General features: G+C 35.0%; 1 protein-coding gene across 2 annotated transcripts in view; it reads right to left on the reverse strand.

The window, feature by feature from the left end:
* Positions 1-20687, reverse strand: part of SBF2 (SET binding factor 2) — a 495886-nt gene that overhangs the window by 296577 nt on the left and 178622 nt on the right. The window lies entirely within an intron of this gene.

Here is a 20687-nt window from a genome sequence, read left to right on the forward strand (position 1 = left end):
CAGTTTCGAGCTGAAGCAGTTAGGAGAAGGGAGGGAGGGAGGAAGGAATGGAAGGTATATACTTTGGAAACAAAGAAATAAAATTCCTTACTCACAGAGAGCATTCACCTGTCAATGTAGAAAATCTACAATGTCCAGAACTAATACATGATGCTAAGTAAGATTACAGGATCAATACACAAAAATCAATTGTATCCTACACTATAAGAGTGAACAATCAGAAATTAAAATATCATGTACAATAGCATCAAAAATATGAAATAGGGGTAAAATGTCAAAAAATATCACAGACCTGTATACTGAACTGCAAAACATTCCTAAAAAGCTAAAGATCTAAATAAATAGGAACTTATACTTTGTTCAAGGGTTGGTCAACTCAATATTATTAAACTATCAACTTTCCAAATTAACCTATAATTGAATAAATCTATAGATTCAATGTAATTCCAATCTAAATGCTAGAAGGGTTTTGTTTTTGTTTTTGGTAAAAATTATAAAACTGAATTTAAAATTCTGACTGAAATGTAAAGGATATAGAATAGCTCAAACAACTTTGAAAAAGACAAAAGTAAAAGAATTAACACTACTTGATTTCAAGAATTGTGATAAAGCCAGAGTAATAAACAGCAGTGTGGTATTAGAGTAAACAGGCAAACAGATCAATGGAACAAAACAGAGAATGTACAAATACACAGACAGCTAATCTCCTGCCATCAGTGGGAGACTTTGACACTTGTTTAAGAAAAGATTAACTGCTGTTGTTATGTGTTCTAAATGTAAAGAATGATGAAATGAAGTAACATGTTAATGGAGAAAGTTCCTAAGCAGAAAAAAAAATCCTTGCACATTGGGTTCCCTAATCTCTTGGTGCTTGCAAGTCACCCCAGCACTATATCCACACAGGCAATTTTGACTTTGTATATATTTATACATATAGGATTAAGTGCTTCCTTAAGTGGCTTAATGGAGAAATCATAGGTGTTTCCTTCCACATATTGTTGTACCATTTATATACACATGTGTGTGTATATAAATATTAAGTCTTAATTCAAATAGTACAATGAAAGCCATCTTCCCTTATCTTAATTCACTGTCACCATTTCACCAAATACAAATATTTAGCTTTACATATAGGCATTTCATATATTTTATTTAGCCATTCAGGTAGAACTCATTAAGATTACAGTTACTAAAGTTGAAATTTTATAAACAACTCTAAGAAAAGATGAATCATATCATCAAGACTTTATATGTTTTATGGGAAAATTAAGATTCCATTCAGTACAGAGAGCAGACATTTCAAAATCTTTCAGGCTCAACTACTCACTTCCTGAAGCTCAATGCACTTTAAAAGTCAAAAATACATATTTCAGAGACAGTTATCAGTCAGTTCAGTCACTCAGTCGTGTCCAACTCTTATAGATATATTTTTAATTGAAAATTGGAACCAACAGTCATAATAATTTCTTGAATTTTTTTTAGAATGAATTCAAAATTTAGTGCTTATGAATAGGAGAAATAAGGTGAGTTCCATTACAATTCCTCTTTCTTTCTAGTTTATGAACATTGTTTATATAAACATTGGAATTTTACTAATTTCCTGGATGACAAATGGGAGGAATGTTTTCATCTGGGGCTTTTCCACTTATAGTCCCATTACCATGATCTCTAAAAACAAAGAATCCAGTGAAATCTTGATTTCAACTGACTGCTTCAAAAAGCCTATGTATAATGTGGCTCATATTACATGAAAATGAAACTTCAGAAATTATATCATGTGTGAAACATTCATTTGCATTCTTGTCCTTTAAAGTGCTCTAATAGCCCAAGAAAGAAGGTAAACTTGAGAAATAATGGTCTTTCACTTAAAGAAACTAAAAGCCAAGGGAGGGTCTACTATCACCTAACACAACGTCATCCAAAAAGCAAAACATTAATGTGATGCACTAGAGATATTATTTTTAAGGGAAACATTTACAAAACAAAACAAACAAGGAAAAAAAGACTTATTAGCAGATCTGAAGAGGGAAAAATTGCCCCAAGTGAAACCTTTTGTAAAATAAATTACATACTATATATTAAGCTCAGTATAGTAAAAAGACTGGTGACTGGCTTCAAAATAATGTACACGCAAAATGTCTCAAAAAAAAAAATTAGGCAGTCGAATCTTGCGGTATATAAAAGGAAAAGGAAACACAAACAAGAGGGATTTATTCAAGCAACTTAAGGTTAACTCAGCGTTCAAAATCAAGTCAATATAACCCATCATACCAATCTAAAAAAGAAAAACCACATCATAATATCATTTAACAAAATACTGACACCATCAGGATAAAAATTCTCATCAACCTAGTAATAGAGGGGAACTTTTCAACCATATAAAGGACATGTGCAATTGATCTACAGAGAACATCACAGTAAATGATGTAAGGTGACATACTTTCCACCTAAGAAGAGGAAAAATGCAAGGATATCTACATTCACCATTCTGGCAAAAAAGACATACAGACTAGAATGAAGGAATAAAACTGCCTCAATATGTAGATGGCAAGAATGTCTGTAGAAAAACCTAGGGATTAAAAAAAAAATCTTCCTAGAACTAATACAAATAAAACTGCAGCAAGAAACAAAGTCAAAACACAAAAATCATGTTTCTATACATGAGCAATAAACAAAATGAAGTTAAAAAAAAAAAGCAGTAACATTTATAAAAGCTTCCCTCCACCCTGGCCCCACTGGTTCATGGAACTTTATTCAGAATGGAATAATAAGATCCTATTGGTTCTTGCTGAAGTTGAAAGGTTAGGCCCAGCCAGGCATATTCCCTAAGAACCCAGTGCTGAAGACCAATGATTGCATTCCTACTTCTTTCAAAATTCCTGGAATCAGAGCTGCGGCCTACACCTGGAACTCCCTTTCAGAACCCAAAGGAACACTGCCTGACAACAGAAAGTCTCACACCTGTCACAGTCCCTCTGCCACACATATACAGATGTATAGACACATTGCTATTGAAAACTTTTAGATATAAAGGTAACAAATCATGCCACTTATCAAAGAAAGCAAAGATGTTCTTAAAAACTGGGAGACAGTATCAGAACACTCACCATATTAAAGATATCAATTTTCACCAAAATGATCTATATTAAAATAAAAATCCAAGCAGGGCATTTTTTGTACTTACAGATAAAGTTCATTCTTAAACATTAAAAGATACAACAAAAGAACAGCAATAACTTAAAAAATGCTGTAAAAAGAAATTAAGTTGGAAAAACCACAGTACTGAATTTTATGACAATTATAAAGCAACAGTAATCAAGAGATTGTTTGGAATTCTGTGGCAGTCCAGTGGTTAGGACTCCATGCTTCCACTGTTAGGATTCTGAGTTTGATCCCTGGTCAAGGGTTCCACAAGTCACCAGTGTGGCCAAAACATGGGCAGGGAGGGGAGGGGGAGGACTTGTGAAGCAAAAACATAGGTCAATGGAATAGAAGTCCATAAACAGACTCATAAGTATGACCATTTGATCTTTGACAGAGCACTTGTAATTCAATTTGGAAAAAAAATATATTCTTTTTCCAACAAATGGTGTTGGGACAACAGGTTGTTCAAATGCAAACAAAAATAAAACCTCATCTCAATCTAAACTTGTCTTATATAGAGACTGACTCCAAATGGACCATAGAACTAAACATAAAACATAAAGTCATAAAACTTTTAGAAGAAAACACAAGAGAAAATCTTTGTGACCTGGGGTTTAAATGAAGAATTCTTAGAAACAACACAAAAGCAGGATGTGTTAAGAAAAATCAGTAACTCAAACTTGACAAAAGTTAAAATTTTGCCTGTAAAAAAGACACTCTTAAGAAAATTAAAAGGCAAGTCTCCAGAATATATAAAGAACTCTCGAAACTCAACAGTAAAAACAACAGTCAATCCCATCAGAATAGGCAAATACTTGAATAAGTAGTTATTCCAAGAAGATGCATGCAAATAGCCAAAAACACATGAAAAGATGCTTAACAACATGAGTCATTAGGGGAATGCAAATAAAATATACAATGAGATAGAACTTCAGCCCCATTAGGATGAGTATAGTCAAAGAGGCTGGTTAAAGTACTGGCAAGAATGTAGAGAACTGCTGGTAGAAATTTCAAACAGTACAAACTCTTTTGAAAAACAGTCCAGCAGTTCAGCAAAAGGTCAAACATACAGCTAACACATGAATCAGTCGTTCTACATCTAGGTATATCCCCAAGAGAAATGAAAACTAATGGGTCTACACAAAAACTTGTGCATGAGCATTCATAGTACATTATTCATAATGGCCAAAAGCTGAAAATAACTCAAATGCCTTTCAATAGGTGAATGGATAAACAAAAATATGGTACATCCACATAATGGAATGCAGAATAACATAATAAAAAGGAACAAACTACTGATACATGCAACAACTTAGTCTCAAATACATTATGTTAATTGAAAGAAACCAGGACCTAAAGCTTACACACTATATGATTTCATTTATATAGCACTATCAAAAAAGATAAAATTATAGTAATGGTGAACATATCACTGGTTGCCAGGGGTTACAGTGGTAGGAGGTGTGACAGTAAAGGGACAGTATGAGGGAATCTATTTCAGCGATTGAACCATCTTGTATTCCGATGGCAGTGGTGGTTATACATGTGTTAAAATATATATATAGGCTGTATCCTAAACAAATAAAAAGGTCAATTTTACTGCACAGTAATTTAAACAAAAAAAATTTAAGAATAATGGACAAAATTCTATGGATCCCAACAGCTGCCTATGAGAATTAAGGAAAACAAACATGGTCAAATTGAGTGTTTAAGGCCAAATATACAGGTTTACTTCCTACATGTCTGATTACATGGGGGTGCACAAAGGAGGGGTTAAGAGTATGTGCCAATATTTATGTTGTTTCCCCAGAAGCAAGCCCTGAAGTAAGGATTTTAGTGCAAGCAGTTTCTTTAGGAAATAATTCCAGGAAACTGTAGTCAGGAAGAAGGAAAAAGAAGGCAGCCATGGTGATCATTAATGGGTAGTCTACTGGAGTTCAACTGTCTCACTGAGAGTCAGTGTGGGTCTTGCATTAGAGTTTATCCTATTCAAGGGGCAAGGGAACTAGAGATTTTCCCCTCTGTTTCTGTTGGTCATCAGTTGGAGGCTACTCCTCTGAAGCATGAATTCCCTAGAACTTTTGGCCTGTCACTGTGCAGGTGCAGAGTAAGCATCAGGAGACCAAGAAAGTCCCTAAGCTAACAATCAGATATACTGGCAATCAGATGTCAGGACAACTTACATGGAAATGGAAGGTGCTGATCACAGGCAGGGCACTGAGGAAAGAAGGACAGGGCAACAACAGCATTTGCTCCAGATGGGTAAACATGCATCAGTTCAGTTCAGTTGCTCAGTCATGTCCAACTCTTTGTGACCCCAGAGACTGCAGCACACAAGGCTTCACTGTCCATTACCAACTCCCGGAGCTTGCTCAAACTCATATCCATCAAGTCGGTGATGCCATCCAACCATCTCATCCTGTCATCCCCTTCTTCTCCTGCCTTCAGTCTTTCCCAGCATCAGGGTCTTTTCCAAAGAGTCAGTTCTTTGCATCAGGTGGCTAAAGTACTGGAGCTTCAGCTTCAGCATCAGTCCTTCTAATGAATATTCAGAATGGATTTCCTTTAGGACTGACTGGTTTGATCTTGCAGTCCAAGCGACACTCAGGTGTCTTCTCAACACCACAGTTCAAAGGGTCAATTCTTTTATTGAGAGCGTGGTTAATAAAGCAGAAGTAGATGTTTTTTTTTTCTGGAATTTTCTTGCTTTTTCTATGATCCAACAGAAGTTGACAATTTGATCTCTGGTTCCTCTGCCTTTTCCAAATCCAGCTTGAACATCTGGAAGTTCTCAGTTCACATACTGTTGAAGCCTAGCTTGGAGAATTTTGAGCATTACTTTGCTAGTGTGTGAAATGAGTGCAATTGTGCAGTACTCTGAACATTCTTTGGCATTGCCTTTCTTTGGGATTGGAATGAAAACTGACCTTTTCCAGTCCTGTGGCCACTGCTGAATTTTCCAAATTTGCTGGCATATGAGTGCAGCACCTTAACAGCAACATCTTTTAAGATTTGAAATTAATAGAATTACTTCTGAAATAAAACCCAAGAAACTGCCTCTGGAGTGTCAGAATAGAGAGGACATTTTCCTTTTTAATCTTTAAAAAAAATTTCACCAGGAACATAAATATTAACTTTTCAAGGCTACTGTGCTCATCCAGTAGAGAAATGATGGCAGTGAGGACTGTGCTCATAGTATTGGGAATGGAGGGAAATTAATAGATTTTTCTGAAGGTGTAATTAGTGGAATGGATGTGGCACGTGAGGAAGAGAGGAGTACCCAGAATGTGATTTATGCTTTTGGGATATGAACAACTGAAAGTATTGTAAATTTGGATCAATAATAGTGCCATTTTTTAATAGGGCTGTTGTGAGTATGGAAGTGCTTACAACAGTGGCTAGCCAGGTAGGAAATACTCAGTAAAGGCTACTTTAAAATGTGGCAAATTTTCGTTCTTTTTATGGCTGAGTAATATTCCATTGTGTGTGTGTGTGTGTGTGTGTGTATGTATACACACCACATACATATACACACACATATATACAGATACAGATACATACACACCACATCTTCATCCATTCATCTCTTGATGGACACTTACGTTGCATCCATATCCTGCCTATTACAAATAATACTGCTAGGAACACTGGGAATACAAGTATCTTTTCATATTAGTGTTTTCATTTCCTTTGGATATATACCCATGAGTGGAACTGCTGGATCATAGAATAGTTCTATTTTTAGTTTTTTGAGGAACTTCCATATTGTTCTTCATAATGTGGGCAACAATTTACATTTCCACCAAAGGCTATCTCCTAAAGGATTAGAACCCTTTATTGATCATAACAGAAGCTGCTGCTGCTGCTGCTGCTGCTGCTAAGTCGCTTCAGTCGATTCCGACTCTGTGCGACCCCATAGACGGCAGCCCGCCAGGCTTCCCTGTCCCTGGGATTCTCCAGGCAAGAACACTAGAGTGGGTTGCCATTTCCTTCTCCAATGCATGAAAGTGAAAAGTGAAAGTGAAGTCGCGTGGCAGTGTCCAACTCTTCACGACCCCATGGACTGCAGCCTACCAGGCTCCTCCGTCCATGGGATTTTCCAGGCAAGAGTACTGGAGTGGGGTGCCATTGCCTTCTCCGATAACAGAAGCTAGATGGCAATTTATCAGATATACTGGAGAACAAGTTTGTAAAGAAGGCTGAACTTGATAATCTCAAGGCTTCTGACATCAGACAGAAAAGAACTAAGTCTTGATTCTGGCCTTAACTGAAGTTATGATCTTAGTGAAGTTTCCTAATTTCTCTGAACCTGTTTTTCTTGAACATAAAATATCTCATATTTTGTGGGTAAGATTAAAGGATATAATGCATGTAAGTTGTTCAGCACAGTACCTGACACAGCAGATGATTAATAAACACTATGGTAGAAGCTTTAGCCTGTCACACAGCTGGTACTCAGATATACTGGCAGTCCATATCACCTTCATTACTGCTGCTGCTACTATTATATAAGGGTTCTAGTCAGTAACTGATGAATGGAACAGAGGAAACATCTCATCTGAGACATACAGGGTGGGATGGTAGAGGGACCAGACAGGTGCCATTACTGAAGGGTAGAATCCATGTGAACGTATTTTTATAAGCAAAGATGTCCAGTGTCTGGGTGTCCAGTGATGGACACCCAGAAATGGATGATAATTAATTCAATTAATTTATTGAGCAATTACTCTGTGCCAAGCACTAAAACAGGATAAGAAAAATAAAGTCCCTGCCCTGTGGGAGTTTATGTTTTAGTGTTTCTGGTGATTTTAATGATGCATAGTTGTTACTTGAATGTAATGTAGTGCAAGAAAATATCTGAACCTGAAATATATGTGTGCATGTGTGTGTGTGTATGAAAGTGAAAGTGTCAGTCCTTCAGTTGTGTCCAACTCTTTTAGACCCTATGGACTGTAGCCCACCAGGCTCCCCTGTCCATAAAATTCTCCAGGCAAGAATACTGGAGTGGGTTGCCATTTCCTTCTCCAGGGGATCGTCCCAACTCAGGGATCGAACCCAGGTCTCCTGCACGGCAAGCAGATTCTTTACTGTCTGAATCACCAGGGAAACCTATATATATATGTGTGAGTGTATGTATATAGTAGCTGTATTTTCTGTGGGCTCAGGCAAGAGTACTAGAAATGGCTAAGTCCCTCAGACTAGTATTATATGTTTGCAGAGGAATGACACTCCAAATCACAGTGATACATGATATAGATACCACAAAATATTAAGTACAGAAACCTCACAAAACCCCTGTAATCAATTCCAAGTACCAATTCAATCCACGGCTATCAATGTCAAAAACAACCCAAGTTTTACTGTAAATGGTAGCTGACTGCAACCCTGCACAAAAACTATCATTTTTCAAAACACAGGATACAGTATAACTTGTGATTTGGAAATAAATCAAAATATACATCTAAGTAAACTAATGAAATGATTCAACCAGTTCAAAATTTGTTAGTTTTAGCTCTCATGGACTTTATAAAAATATGTTTGGTATCAAATGCTAACACTGTTTTTGATAAGAACTGTCAAAACAAGATGAGTATTATTTACCAAAACAGAAAAACAATGTATTAGTTTGATATGGGCAGTTGGCTAGTTTTAAATTCTACCATCTGTCAGTCACCCAGAATATTGACTCCTTGTTTACTTAATGCAGCCTTTCTGAGAAAGGCACTTGCAGAATATTCACTGGCTGCTAAATATTATTGTTAGAAACAGCAACCAGAGATGGTTATCTGTTTAAGCTGTTTATCTTTGTCCCTTGAAAAAAAATTACAGCAAACAGAACAAAATGTTCTACTGCAAAAAGCTCAGTCTAAATGTATCTGGATAATAGCAAAATGAGTGTCTCCTTGGAACTTCAGAGGTAATAATCTCTGAAAAGCAGCCTGGAGGAGATAATCTTCCTTTCGATCACTACTTTATCAAAGAATAAAATATATATATAGAAAAATTTCCCCTTGAAAAACAACAACTAAATCAGTCATTCACAGAAGAGAGAAAGACTGAGTGCCACACCACCAGAGTGTGCCTAGACCCAAGCATCAGGACCAAAAATAGTGAAGACTGAATAACAAGATCAGACCTACAAAGCAAACAAAAAAGGTAAGGAAGAAATGGCTAAGTGGTCTCCAATCAGATTAGCTCATGGGAAAATGCTTTGAACATAAAGTAAAATAATAGCACATCTTATTTTACATAGCACCTTGGCATTTTCAAAGCACTAGGGCTTGAGATCAAATAATCAGCAGCTCAGTGACGGATTCGCTTATTTCAAGTCTAAACTGCTCCTTTTGGGGGTCTCTCAATTCTTTAATATCTATATTTGAACATTTATCCAACTACCTTGTATTACAACTGATTACAAAACAGGCTGTATGTCTCACTATATTATTACTAACCATAAGGCTGTGTTTTATTCAATTATTTCCCTAGAACTTATTACCACTGTCTCTCTCAAAGATAGGTGCTATTTAAAACTTTGTTGAATTTGACTCTTTTATCTTCCATAATGATCATACCTGTCCCATGAAACAGTGAAAGCAGACAGTGTACCTGTTTTACAAAGGAGGAAACGGAAATACAGAAAGGTTAAATAATGTGCCCATATTCACCCAAGTAGGCTCCACTTCAACTTCTAGGATAACAGTGTCCCTTTGTACGACAGTGTTTAGAAGACTTAGATACAGAAATTGCTGGGGAAATAATTCACAGAATTTAGAATGAAACTAAGCACTCCCAATTTAGCATTATTCTATAAAGAAACCATTTATCTATTACCTACTGCAGAGCATCAGTAAAAGAATAACACGATTTGAAATCCTGAATTTTCTTTGCCTTTCCTGGTCCACTGAGAATCAAGGGAAGTTAAACCCTATAGATTCATTTTTGAAAGTAACTACCCTAAGAATATGACTTAAATCAGGATGGCATAATACCGAACCTTCACTCACTAACTGTACACCAAAAACATAGTCGGGATATGTACAACATATGAAAAATAAAAATAACAAAAAAGATACACCCAATTTCAAAAACAAGATAAATTCCAATGGCCTATAATGAAACAAAAATGGTTAAAAAAAGAAAAAAGTAAATTTGGTTAAAAGCTCCTGATTTTAATACTGAAACTGAATTTTGGAGTTAGCACTGAGGGGAATTTTTTTGAGATTGTTTCTTAATCTGTGATTTTCCTATATATTTCTGTCATCATCATCCTACAAACCTGACCCATTCTTATGGACCGGTCAGGTTACATCACATCTGGTGGCAGTTAAGGCAGCAATTCCAGTAATCCAGCTGTAAGGGTTAGAGTTGTAAGACATGAGAGAAGTATAGAAATTCTATTGCCAGGCTCCACATAGCATTCATTTGACAAGCAGGGGAAATGTAGTCAGGTGATGGCTTTACTCTTCTCTTTTACCTTCCTCTTCCATTCAGTTCAAGTAAACTCCAGAAATAAGTCAAATTCACAATAAGCACAGACTGAATACAAGGCCCTATACTACATACTACAAGGGGTACAAAAGGTATCTTCCCTTCAAGAGTTTACTATTTAGTTAAGAAAACAGCTGACAAGTAAAGGATGGGCCAAGATGGAGTAATAAAGAGCTAGATTTAAGCTCCTGTCAAAAACAAATTTTTTAAAAGAGAAAAGAACTGAACGAAATATAAATAATAAGTTTTCAAGACAATGAACATCATGTAATAAAGGACAATAATCATGAAAAATGAGGTGACCCTTAGGACTTCCTCTGCTTCCCAAGCTGAGTTTACAGAACAGAGAGGGATGAAGTCTAACAGATTCCCTGGGAGAAGAAGACAGAAGAGATATCCAGAAAGACCAAGAGAGCTAGAATCTGCAAATGACGAAAAAGCTAAGAGAGAAAATGCCAGAGATTTGTAGAAGGTTCCCCTCAAGTATCCAATAGCATATAGATCAGAAGCAAAAACAATAATAATAAACATCAGGGGGTAAAAAAAAAAATAGAAAACAGGAAAACAATTAGGTAAAAACCAATGAAATCAAAGCTAGTTCTCTGAAATGCTAAATATAATTTATAAACCTCTAGCCAGATAGTTCAGTTGGTAAAGAATCTGCCTGCAATGCAGGAGACCCCAGTTCGATTCCTGGGTCAGGAAGATCCGCTGTAGAAGGGATAGGCTACCCTCTCCAGTATTCTTGGGCTTCTCCTGTGGCTCAGCTGGTAAAAAATTAGCCTGCAATGTGGGAGACCTGGGTTCGATCCCTGGGTTGGGAAGATACCCTGGAGAAGGGAAAGGCTACCCACTCCAGTTTTTGGCCTAAAGAATTCCATGGACTGTGTAGTCCATGGGGTCGCAAAGAGTCGGACATGACTGAGCGACTTTCACTTTCAGCCAGATGGACAAAGAAAAAGACGACACAAATTATCTCTATCAGGAATTTAAAGTATATAGATCTCAAGAACATTAATACTATAATAAGGAACTATTCAAAATAATTTCATACCCATAACTCAACAGCTCAGATGAAGTGAAGAAATTTTTTAAAAGACACAAAATTTGAAAGACACTCAAGAAGAAACAGATATTCTGAATAGCCCTGTATCTCAGAATCTCTAGTTTAAAACCTTACCACAAAAAAAGTTCTTACCTTATAGTTTGATAAGCAAATTCAATTAATCAAGATAAAGTATTAAAATTTACATAAAGCTTTCTTGAAAACAGAAAAGTAATATTTCCAAATCTATTTTTTGAGTTGAGTATAACCCTGAGACAAAAACCAGACAAAGATATAATGAGAAAACTACAGATCAATATCTTTCATTAATATAGGTAAAAAATCCCCAGCAAAGTATTAGCAGATTGTTCCCAGTAATATGTAAAAAGAATAATGTACCACATTAAGTAGAGTTTATGCTCAGAATTAAAGGCTAATTCAATACTTGAAAATCAATCAGTGTAACTCCTCAAATCAAGAGACTGAACCAACTTCTGGGCATTTATCTGGAGAAAACTCAAATTCAAATAGATACATGTACCCTAATGTTCATAGCAGCCTGAAGATAACATGCTAAGTGAAATAAGCCAGACACAAAAGGACAAACATTGTATGATTCCACTCATATGAAATACTAAGAAGAGTCAAATTCACAGAGCCAGAAAGAAGAATGGTGATTACCAGGGGCAGGGAGAGGAGGGAGGAATGGGAAGTTATTGTTCAACAAGTACAGAATTTCTGTAAGAGATGATGAAAAAGTTCTAAAGACAGATAGTAAGATAGTAGTGATGGTTGCACATGTGAATATATTTAACGCCACTTAACTGTACATTAAAAATGGTTAAAATGCTAAGTTGTATTTTATGTATATTTTACCATGATTAGATAAATAAACTTAGTGAAAAAAGAACTGACAGGTCTCAAATAAACACTGACCCAAGCAGAAAGGACAGCGTCCACCTCATAGATACAAATGTGAAAAATGAACACATAACCTGGTATAATTAAAGAATCCAAAGATAATTTCCCACTACCTAAATCCCAAGAATTAGGCAGGTATGCTAAATTAAATACACATCCTGTTCCTCTGCTTCTTAAAAATTCCAGCTCTGGTAGTGAAGGGAGGGGAAAGAAGCTTCTGCTAAGAAGAAGTAAATTAAAAGTTGAATTCAATTTATTTGTATTGTAAAACTAATTTATAAAATATTTAAATTTAAGAATTAAAGATTTTAAAATTAAAAAAATAAATAAATAAAATTTAAAAAAATAAAAAAAATAAAGTCCATGGAATTAAATAGGCCAGAAAAAAAAAATAAAATAAAATAAAAATTTCAAAGTTACCAAATACAGTAAAACTCTACTATACAGGAAAAATAAGTCAAATATAATCTGAAAAAAATATTAAAATATATTAATTTGGAGGGACTTCCATAGTGGCCCAGTGGTTAAGAATCCGCTGTGCAATGCATGGGACTACATTCAATCTCTGGTTAGGGAATTAGGATCCCACATGTCACGGAGCAACTGAGCCCAAGCACCACAACTAGAGAGACTGTGTGCCCCAATGAAAGATCTCACATGCGGCAACTAAGACCCAATACAGCCAAATAAATAAATAAACACTTTTTTAAAATATTGTAAAACACAAAAGCAGAGTAAAAGCAAAGTCAGTAAATTAAAGGAACAGAAAGGAAAATGCTAAATCCCAAGAGAAGAGAAAGGGTCTAGAGAAACCAAAATTATAAGTAATACCCTACTTTCTTTTTTTTCTTAGAGTTAATATATACTAAGTGGTTTTATTTCTTCCTAGAAAGTAGATAATTTTATGGGTACATTTAGTTTTAAAACAACTTATTCTAAAAAGTATAGATTTGTGAGTATAGGATCTAAGTTGACATTTTTGCAATCTATGTACAGTTGTGATTAGCTGAAGCAAGAAGTTATATGTGAAAATTTTGGCCTGCTCTAAAATAGGACTTAACTTTCTCATACAAACATGAGAAAGAAGTGTTTAAGTCACTACTACGTAATCATACAACTCATATTATTTATCATAGCTCTGTTTTCTAGAGACAAGTCTAACATTCTAGAACCAGAAAACGAATTCTGTTATTTAAATCAAACTGCTATCTGTACAGAAGCCAAAAGTTCTCTGATAGGAATGAAAGAGGATATGAATCAGAAGCAAAGAATAACCATTCAAGGTTAGAACAAGGGGATAGCACAAAAACACATGCGTTGAAATTCAAAAATTATAAACTAAATGACTCTAGCCAACACCAAAGTGTAGGTATAGGGGTGGGGTGTGTGTGAAAGAGAGAGAGATACAGAGATAGTGGCAGGAAACACACCATGAATGTAGTGTGGGCAATTCTTAATAATCCACTCAGTGGGATTATACCCTAAAATAAGCATAAGATGAGAAACAAAGAGCTCTTTTTCACGTAGCTGACCTCAATTCAGGAAAGCCCTTTAGGGGAAAAAAAATCTTTGTACTGTGCATTATTCAAATATCTAAGCCATAAGTTATAATTTTCAATTAACATGAACCCAAAATATATTAACAACTTCATCCAATGCTTTAGCTGGAAAAAAAATAATCCATTTCTTTCAACAATGAAAGAATCAGCTGCTTCAGACACATGATTTAGTTTGTTGGGCTTTTCTTAGGAAGAAATTTTAATTAAACTGAAGGAGTATCACAATGGGAAGAACATTCCAACGATTTACTTCAGTACAGTATAGATTTACTAAATTTCATAAGATTATCTTGGAGATACAAGAATTTTGCTTTTTGTATAACTTTAGTATCTTTATCACATACTACTACATATAATAAACACAAGCTAAATATGATTCTATTGTTATTTTTAAAGCCAATACATAATGAACATGAAACTTCAATTCTTATTAAGCTATAACTGTTTAATTGTTTGAAAAATAATATCTTTTAAAAAATTTTTTCTAAACAGAAAAAATTATTCCAAATCTTGTGAGTACTAATAAATGATAATTTGTAGTATTTTACAACAGAGCTATAGACAGTCTGAGAGAAGGAAAAAAATGTACTTGATAGGATGAGAAGTACCTATCTGAACAAATAAATGTTATCCTAATTCTAATTTACCATCCCTTAAGCTACTTAAGATAGTGCAAAATGCTTTAAAATTTCTCTTGAGAATTCTTCTTCGACCCATGTGTTACTTTGAAATGCACTGTTCCATTCCCAAGTATAGTGGGATTTTCCAATTACCTATTACTAATTTCTAGTTTAATTCCATTGAGGTCTGAGAATAGACACTGTATGGTTTTCAGTCTTTTAAATTTGTTAAGGTGTTGTTTTATGGTACAAAATGTGATTGATCTTGGTGAATGCTCCAGTTTGTGAGCTTGAGAAGAATGCGTATACTTTCTAGATGAAGATGTCCATTATAATCCAGTTGACTGATGATGTTGAATTCAACTATGTCCTTACTAGTTTGCCACTGGAACTGAACATTTCTGATACAAGGGGTGTTGAAGTCTCCAACTGAAATAGTGGTTTCACCTATTTCTCCTTGTAGTTCTATTATTAAAGATTTTTCCTCATATTTCAACACTCTTTCCTTAGGTTCAAACATGTTAAGAATCCTCTTCACTCCCAAATTGCAATTTAAAACAACAAACACTTATCTCGTTTTCGTTGAGTCAGAATTTAGGAGTTTAGTTGCTAGGTGGCTCTGGTTCAGGCTCTCTTGAGGTCGCAGTGAATCTGCCAAGTCTGGGATGCAGATCTGCTTCCAAGCTTACTCCCATGGCTGTAGGCAGGCCTCAGTCCCTTCCATATAGGCTTCTCATTAGGCTGGTGGAAGGTCCTCAAGATGCAGCAGCTGGCTTCCCCCAAAGCCAGCTATTCAAGAGAGAGAGAAGGTGAGAGATCACATCCAAAAATAGAAACTTCAGTCCTTTCAAAACCTAATCTCACAAGTAACATTATTTTTATAATAGAGTTGTAGACTACTGTTTAGACATTTAATATATACATCCTTTGTCAGATAAATGTTTTGTAAGTATTCTGGCCTAATGTGTCACTTGCGTTTTCATTTTTGGTATAGCAGACGATGAAGAAAACTCTTTAACTTTGAAGAGGTCTAGTCTATCCGTTTGTTCTTTTATGACTATTGTTTGCTTCCTCTGTACTGAGTATCTGCCTGTCTCAAGGTGGTAAAGACACTCTCCTGAACATCTTATTAAAACCTTTATAATTCTAACTTTTAATTGAGACCTTTAATCTATCTAGAACTGATTGTTGCTTCTAGCATTCTAACGTCACTCACTTCAATTCAGCTCACTCAGTCTCGTGTCCAACTATTTGTGACCCCATGGACTGAAGCACACCAAGCTTCCCTGTCCATCAACAACTCCCAGAGCTTGCTCAAACTCATGTCCATTGAGTCGGTGATGCCATCCAACCATCTCATCCTTTATCATTCCAGTCTCCTCCTGCCTTCAATCTTTCCCAGCATCAGAGTCTTTTCAAATGAGTCAGTTCTTTGTATCAGGTGGCCAAAGTATTGGAGGTTCAGCTTCAACATCAGTCCTTCCAATGAATATTCAGGACTGATTTCCTTAAGGATTGACTAGTTTGATCTCCCTGCAGTCCAAGGTACTCTCAAGAGTATTCTCCAACATCACTGTTCAAAAGCATCAATTCTTTGCTGCTCAGCTTTCTTTATGGTCCAACTATCACATCCATACATGACTACTGGAAAAACCATAGCTTTGACTAGATGGACCTTTGTTGGCAAAATGATATCTCTGCTTTTTAATATGCTGTCTAGGTTAGTCATAGCTTTTCTTCCAAGGAGCAAGTGTCTTTTAATTTCATGGCTGCAGTTACTATCTGCAGTGATTTTGGATCCCCCCAAAATAAGGTCTGTCACTGTTTCCATTGTTTCCCCATCTATCTGTCATGAAGTGATAGGACCAGATGCCATGATCTTCGTTTTCTGAATGTTGAGCTTTAAGCCAGCTTTTTCACTCTCCTCTTCCACTTTCATCAAGAGGCTTTTTAGTTCCTCTTCACGTTCTGCCATAAGGGTGGTGTCTTCTGCGTATCTGAGGTTATGGATATTTCTCCCAGCAATCTTGATTTCAGCTTTTGCTTCATCCACCCTGGCATTTCGCACGATGTACTCTGCATATAAGTTAAATAAACAGGGTGACAATATACAGCCTCGATGTACTCCTTTCCCAACTAGGAACCAGTCTGTTGTTCCATGTTTGGTTCTAACTGTTGCTTCTTGACCTGCACACAGATTTCTCAAGAGGCAGGTCAGGTGGTCTGGTAATTCCCATCTCTTGAAGAATTTTTCACAGTTTGTTGTGATCTACACAGTCACAGGCTTTACAAAGTATTATTTTTGTTATCTGAATTGCTTTGTTATCTTGGGCAAAAATCAACTGAACTTTCAAGTTTTGGTCTTTTCCTAGATTCTCTATTCTGTTTCATTGACTTACAGTATTTATATATTTTATGCTAATACAATGCTGACTCAGGTTCTAAAACTTTATAAATTTTGAATATAATATAATCAGAATATAATCTTTCAGCTTTTTTCTCCTTCAACATTTTTTGACTGTTCTAGGTCCTTTGAATTTCTATACACATTTTACAAATATCCCCTTAACTTCTACTAAGAACTTCCATGGTATTATGTTTGAAGCTATACTAAACAAATTAAAACAAGAATGTTGACAATTCTATAAGATATAATCCAATCTACTGCTTTATCTTCTTAAATTTATCTTAACAATGTTTCAGAGTTTCCAATTAGGAGTCTTATATGTGTTTTCTTAAATTAATCCCAAGTATTTCATGTGTTTAGAAACTGTTGAAATTGGAATTTACTTAATGCCGTTTCCACTTAAGGTCACTAAACTACTAAAAAGAAAATTTATATTTATCATACTGGCTTTGTATCCTGAGGCCTCGCTAAATTTATTTAGCTAGTTCTAGCAAGTGTTTTGTAGATTGTTGTCGTTGTTTAGTTGCTAAGTCATGTCTGACTCTTTTGCGACCTCATGGACTACAGCCCACCACGCTCCTCTGTTCATGGGATTTCCCAGGCAAGAATACTGGGTTAGCTGGGTTGCCATTTCTCCCTCCAGAGGAACTTCCCAACCCAGAGATCAAACTCACGTCTCTGCATTGGCAGTAAAATTCTTTACTACTGAGCCTTCTAGGAAGCCACCAGTTAGGCCTTTTCTTTATTTCATCTTATTGAACAACAAGCAATGTTGAATATAAATGGTGAGAGTGAACGTCTTTGTCAAGTCCACAATTTTAGGGGGAAATTGTCTCAATATTATTCCAGTAAGTTTTCTGAAAACGATCTTTATCAAATTAGGGAAGTTTACTTACAGTCCTTATTTGGGGGGGTGGGAGGGAACGGGGGAGGAGAGAATGTTTCATTATGAATGAGTACTCAATTCTTTTAATGTTTTTCCTGCTTCGGTTGAAACAATCATATATATGGTAAGCTTTGTCTTCTATTGTGCTTGTATGATGAATTATACTGATTGGTTTTCAAATATTAAATAAACCTTCCATTCATGGGTAAATCTCCACTCGATTATGATGAATCATGATATGTAATACTTTCTAAACACTGCTAGAGATTTGACATGCAAATATTTAGGTAAGGATCTGCATACTTTCATCCACAATTTTCTTTAAATATCCTTAGTTTAGATGTAAAGCTTTATGCTGACCTCAAAGGAATAAGTTCAGAATTATTCTCTGTCTCCTCTATTTTCTGAGGTTGTATAAAATTAGTATTATTTCTTCCTATGTTTATGAAGTAATTCATCACTGAAGCCATCTGAACCTGAAGATTTCCTGATGGAAAGGGTTCTGACAATGAATTCAACTTCTATACTAGATATGGAGCTAATCAGATTTCTCCCTCACTTTATGTTCTAGTTAGCTGTGCTTTTTCAAGAAATTTGTCCATAACATCTAATTTGTCAAATTTATGGGCATAAAATTGTCCACAACATTCCTTTATTTTCTTCTGAATATCAGCAGAATATACAGAAATATAAGCTCTTTCATTGCTAATACTAATAATGTTTATTTATATAAGTATGTCTTTATAAGTGTGTGTTTATTATTATTATGCAGGTATGTGTTTCTGCAAGTGTGTGTTTATTAGACTTGACAACTTCTTCAATTTTTAAAATTTTTTCAAAAAAAAATTTGGATGGCTATTTCTTTGTTTTCTATTTTATTGATTTCTACTTTTATCTTTATCACTTACTTTCTTCTATATACCTTGGATTTAATGTGATCATCATTTTATATCTTAAGATAGAAATGTGAATCAATAATTTTAAATCTTTCATCTTAGTACATATTCATTTAAAGGTAAAAAAAGTTTCCTCTAAGCACTGCTTTAGATGCATCATAAATTAAAAAAAAAAATCAGTTTTAATGATATATATTTTCCATAAATAAAATGTACTCCTTTGAAATTTGCATGATGCATTTTGAAAACTACCTAGATCCATGAAATGATCACAATTAAAATACAGAACATTCCCATCACTTCAAAAAATTCCCTCCTGCCTTGATGAAGTCAATTCCTTCAATCCAACCCAACCCAGATTCCTGACAACAACTGGTCTGCTTAGTTTCACTAAATAGTTTTTGCTTTATAAAGAATTTTATAAAGGACTACAAATTATAGTCCTTTATATATTATTATTATCACTCTGAATAATGATGTTTTTGTGGGTAACAGTTATATATCCCTTTAAAAGTAGCTTTATTAAGGGGTTAATCTCAAAAACATATAGGAACTCTTAACAACTCAATATAAAAAAACTATTAACCCCAATTTTAAAATGACACCCAATTCTCTAAAGAAAAACATAATCACTAACAAGTACATGAAAAGGTGCTCAGTATCACTAATCATCAGAGCAATGTGAATCAAAACCACATGAAATAGCTCCTTACATCTGTTAGGCTGGATATTTTAATAAAGCGTTGCCAAGGATATGAAGAAACTGAAATCCTTGTATACTGTTATTGTGAATACAAAATGGTACAGCTTCTATGGAAAACAGAAGAAAGGTTGACCAAAAAAATAAAGTATTACCATATGACTCATCAATCTTTTGGCTATTTAACAAAAGAACTGAAATCAGGATATTAAAGAGATATCAAATGCCCCCACCAAAAAATAGTAAAAATAAATAATAACTTTAGGTATAACTTACATACATATAATGCACACTCATTTCAGGCATATAGTCAGATGAATACTGGTAACTGAGAAGTCATGTAACCATCACTCTAAACACAGTTTCATTTTGCCCCTTTGCAATGGACCATCTCTCTTATCCCAAGCCCCAAATAACCACTGAAAAGATCTCTCTGCCTATGACTGTGCCTTTTAAAGAATTCCATATAGACAGAATCATATAGTCTTTGGCATTTGTCTGACTTCTTTCACTTCACATAGGTTTTTAAGATTCATCGCTATTCTAACATGTATCAGTATTTCATTTCATGTTATTGCTGAGCAGAACTCAGTTGAATACATGCACCATATTTTTTTTACCCATTAACCTGTTGATAAAAGTACATGTTTAAGAAACTAGCTGTTATCCAAAATAATTGTACCATTTCCCATTATCATCAGGATGTTCCAGTTACTCCATATCTCCCGTAACATTTGATATTATGGGTATTTTCCATTTTAGACATTTTATTGGGTGTATAGGTTTTAGTATGTAATCCCTAATGACCAAGGACACTAAACACACTGGCCACTTATAAATCTTATTTTTTAAAGTGTTGGTATAAATCATTTGCCCATTTTCTAGTCAGGTTGATACTTCTGAATTTTAAGAATTTTTCACATTCTGGACAAAGGTTCTTTATCATGTATATATTTCAAAAATAAGTTTCTGCTAAACTATATCTTATATTTTCATGTTATTTATAGTCTTTTGAAGAACA

The sequence above is a fragment of the Capra hircus genome, chromosome 15 (genome assembly GCF_001704415.2).
Source record: "Capra hircus breed San Clemente chromosome 15, ASM170441v1, whole genome shotgun sequence".
Lineage (NCBI taxonomy): Eukaryota > Metazoa > Chordata > Mammalia > Artiodactyla > Bovidae > Capra > Capra hircus.